This window comes from Centruroides vittatus, unplaced genomic scaffold (assembly GCF_030686945.1).
Source record: "Centruroides vittatus isolate TY-2023 unplaced genomic scaffold, ASM3068694v2 contig_1113, whole genome shotgun sequence".
NCBI lineage: Eukaryota > Metazoa > Arthropoda > Arachnida > Scorpiones > Buthidae > Centruroides > Centruroides vittatus.
This window is the reverse complement of record NW_027120715.1, coordinates 67358-72583: the sequence shown is the minus strand read 5'-3', so window position 1 is coordinate 72583 and position 5226 is coordinate 67358.

Genomic DNA, 5226 nt, shown 5'->3' with positions numbered 1-5226 from the left:
TCCAGTGTATGATCATTTATTTTGCATATCAAAATTTCCAACACAACAAAGTATATCCTTAAATTACCTTTTAAGACCGGAATTTGCATAATTTAATACATAATTCAAAGATAAAGAATGGAAGTTTTATGTTTTGATGCCCTAAATTTGCATTCAGAAAACAAAACAGACAATTGAAAAATACGATTATTGTGTTTTCAAAGATCAAACTCCATAAATCTTATACAAAGGACAGTGAGAAATAATACAACAATTGTGCTATTAAAATGCAAATCAGTAGAATTTTCAATATTTAAAACGTAAATCGTTATGTTCTAAGGGCAAAATTCATAAATTTTAGCCGAAATTTGCATACTTTAATATATAAAAAGGTAATAATATAACAGAATAGCATATAAAATGGTTTTTCTTAAAATAAAGGTATTACGAAGTTATCTCGTAGTTGGCTTATGTAACAGAAAGCTCTTCGCTAAAGCCAAACTACGAGTTAATTCGTGCACAGACACGATTCGTCCTGTCACTTCGCTACAGCCAATCGGAGATGTGCGTCTAAATTCATTAGTAATAAATCGGATATAGAGGCGAGCACATCACATTTACGTCTTTTTTGAGAGTGTTATTTTTTATTTATTTTTATAATCAAATTATAAATATCCCAAAATGGATAAGAAAAGACCACTGACTAAAAAACAACTTGATTACTACACTAATCTAAGTGATTCAGAATCTGACAAAATTTTTGGTGAGGATGGGGGAGTTTATTTGGCAGCGAAATGGTCCTGTTACTGTATGTAAATGGAAAGACAAACGAGAAGTCCTTACCATTTCAAACATGCACGTTGTTGAAATGGTAGAGGTGTTCAATCGCAATGGAAAATGTTCGACGAAACCGAATATAATTCGAGATTATAATCATGGAACGTCTGGCATTGACGATCAGATCAAATGCTATCGTACTACACAGCTCTAAGAAAGACTATTAGATGGCTCAAAAAGGTTGCATTACATATTATAGAAATATATATACATAATGCACACAAACTCTTTCAAAAAGCAACTTCTTCTAAAATAAAACTTATGCTTCTCTATAAGCTAACTTATGCTTCTCTTTTTCTCTAAAATAAAACTTATGCTTCTCATTATGACGAATGCTTCTCTAAACTAAAAGTTTAGAGAAGCATTCGTCAAAGCGTTGATTGGAGAAGAGATTCAACCAGTTTCAAAAAAAATTAAATTGCAGAAGCTTCACTATTTACAGAGTATCCCATCTACTCAGAAAAAACAACATCCGACAAAGCCATGTCGAATTTGTACCAAAGCTAAAAAACGCCGAGAAACGCGTTATTTCTGTCCAATCTGTCTTGAGAAGCCAGCCCTTTGCGTAGAAGATTGTTTTAAAAATTATCACAAACTATAAAAATATCGTTTTGCTTTTGATTTTGAATAAACATTTTATAATATTTTCTGTTCGTTTAAATTTATATTTTTGTTTTATAAATTATCACAAACAATAAAAATATTGTTTTGCTTTTGATTTTGAATAAACTTTTTATGATTATATTTTCTGTTCATTAATTAATAAATGTTCTGTTCATGTAAGCCAAACTTGATTTTTTGTTCTTGCCCCTGAAGCTATCTATTCATATTTACACTGATATACTACGAATTACATCGTAGCTGCACAAATATGCACAGAAAACAAAACAGACAATTGAAAAATACGATTATTGTGTTTTCAAAGATCAAACTCCATAAATCTTATACAAAGGACAGTGAGAAATAATACAACAATTGTGCTATTAAAATGCAAATCAGTAGAATTTTCAATATTTAAAACGTAAATCGTTATGTTCTAAGGGCAAAATTCATAAATTTTAGCCGAAATTTGCATACTTTAATATATAAAAAGGTAATTTTATAACACATAACGATCAGAAAATGATTTTGCGATTGAAATTCGCGAATTTGTGGTGAAAATTTGCTTATTCTAACAAATAATCACTACATTACAGCCAAACGTAACAAAGATTAATCGTAAAAATCATCCAACTACCGTGCGTAACGATCAAAATTCTCACAGGATCTTTAATCATAAAAGGGTTTTTGAGGATGTGGGATTATTATTATTATTATTATTATTATTAAAAGACTAAATGTAACATCCCACAACACTCGACTCGAGTATTGTGTTAAGTCGCTATCGGGTTCAGAGGTCAAAACAGTCTAGACAAATGTGCACGCTCGACCGATTCCCAGATCAGTATCTGTCAGAATCGGGACAGATGATGATGTGGCTGCCATATTGTTCCATTTCTTTAACCGCGTTATACCGAACTTCAATGGAATTTGGGCTAACCAAGAAAAAGGGGAGAGATGGAAAGAAGAGATTATAGAGTCCAATTCACCTACAAATCGCACAGGGGATAGTTTATAGATAAGTTTGGGTGTAGACGGCCTTAAAATTGAAAACAATTGTTTTGATCCCGACCGAGCCGCTTGACAATGTGTTATAGAAAACGCTCCGATGATTATGCAGAACGAAACAAAATCGTGCAGTTTTTTTTATTTATTTATTCATTTAAACAACCCCACTGTAGATTTTTCTGTACCCCAAATACCTAGAAAAATATTGATTTCAATGAGGTGCATTCCTGTGTGATTGCTCAATCGAAGAGCCTAAGGAGAACGTGTGAAATTCTTGAATATTTACGACCTTACACCCTTTCTAGAGTTACTATAAATCAAATTATGTTATTGATACAGTCATTTACCGTTAGACAAAGGTAATACAAGAAAGTGGGTGGTACTTTCACTGAGTGAGGGGCAGATTAGGGATAAGAGTTCAACAATCGAGGTCATATGGAGCTAAAAGATCGGACAATTACCGATTTAAGAAAAACTAGGGTGGAGTGTTTATCACGTTTATCGTGGCGGTATTTGTTCTAGTTTTTATTGATGGGTGGTACTTATTCAAATTTCTATCTTACTTTTGATTAATTGTAGTTTATTTTAATCGATAAATTACACCATGGTTAGAACAGGGTTAAGTGAAATTAAACATGGGAAAAAAAGTGTATCAGATAGTAGAAAACTGCTTAAGTTCTAAGGTGAATTGAGAAGTAAACATGACACACTTATTATAGTACACTAAATAATTATATCTTATTCTGTGGTGCCGTCCTTTAATTCTGTGTTTTTTGAGCAAATTTTGATCCCTCCTCCGTACTGTGCACTTTTGGCAAACCCTCTCCCCTTTAATTAGGTGTACAATAGTTCACAGACCCTCCCAATAGTAATGATTTTAAAAGTTTTGTAAACATTTTCTGATAGTTTATGCACATGACTAGTAAATAGACTTATAAGAACAAATATGTATGGCACTAAATACCACTAAAATAGTCCAAGTAAACAATGCCTCAACTCCTTCCTGTACTTTTTGCGACTCCCTTCTCTCCCTTAAACGGTATACGTAATTAATGAATGGCCCTGTTTAATGTTTTTATTTTTATTTTGTTTCTCCCTTTTATGTTTATTTTTAATTATATAAATAAATACATACCTGAATCCTGATAGAAAAAAATGAAAAATCACTAAAAATATATCAATCTTCTTGCTTCAGTTCAAAGAAATTCTAAACATTCAATGGGAATTTCATAAAGAACAGTTGTTTGCTAAACAAAAAAATTAATATTATTATAAATGATTATAAACAATGAGGAGTGGATGGTTGAAGCCCTTAGGTCTTGTCCCTTTCCACCCAGCTGACCTACTGCTGACCAGGCTGAACCAACAATGGGTAGAGGATAAGACTCTCTTAATGCCCATAGGAGGAAAGAATTGAAAATGAAAAAGTATGCTGTCAGAATAATAGAAATATGACATTAATGTCATATTTTTGTTCTTTCTAGAAAAAATTCTGCTTTTAAGACCAGAATATTGGTTTTACCTTACATTTTCCAGTGCCATTGTGCTATCATTTACCAAGTCTCATCCCAAAGTGAATTTCCCAGGTCGTGCCTCCCCTTGTGAGATTAGCTTTAGATAGCTAAATGGAATTTGTTGACATAACACAATACACAAAGCCACAAGTGAATATCATTCACAGTTAAATTAATGTAATTTTGGGGATAATTCACAGAAAATAAAATATTCATATAACCTACCCTACTGTATACCTTGTGATCCCTTTCAAATTATCTTTCAAAAACAGATAACCAGCAGGTTATCCACTGAAATTACACTAGCTAGCTTGTTAGGCAATCAAATTCAATACGTCTCATCAACTAGGTATAAACTGTGTTTTGTTTATTTGTTTGTTTATTAAGTTATGGCAATCTGCCTAGGGGAAATCTTTTTAAGGGTAACTGGCCCCTATTCAGGAGAAAACCTGGAAAACTCCATGTGGCCAGCCTCCTGTCCTGATGAGGTGTGAACCCACAACCGAACTCCCAGTGTTCGGGGAACGGAACCACTTGGCAACTGGTGGGTCATAAACTGTCTTTTATCCAACCCGAAAAGATTCAGAGGGCTAACATAGTTAGTTAAATACAGATGTGTAGAAAAACCCCAGGGATTTTTTGGAGGGATAGACTTCAACATACGCAGACAGAGCCCTGTTCCTCACCATCCAGCTACTTCACTGCATTGCTAAACCCATAATGAGCTTGCTAATAAAGGTCTTTTCAGTGCCCACAGAGTGGAAAAGTATTATTTATATTATACAAGTATTTAAGAAATTTTAATTTATATCTATCATTAAAAGTTAGAATTTCTTATTTCACAATGTTCAGTGTACTTGTAAGGTTAGAATAACAAGAATAATGGCTGAAAACATTTCTGATATTGGTAAATGTAGTAATAATTTTAAATTGTATACAAAATACTTGATTTAGGCATGTTATATGATTAATTAATAATTAATAATACCTAAAAAAAAAAAATATTTTTTCTTCGGAGTAGCATTAAAAGTTGGAAAAATATAAAATATTTCGTTAATTAAGCATCAATTACTGCTGATTTCATAAATTAAGGATAAATAATTGATTATTTCAGAAAAACTATGTGTTAAAAATTAATTAATAAAGTGAGAAAAGACTTTTTATGATAAAATTTAGCCAAAGTAGACTAAATTTTATCATAAAATTTATGTAAAATCTTAACATAAAATAAAAATCTTACATGTAATGGGGTAACTGGATATTAAGGTATAACACCCAACATATCCAG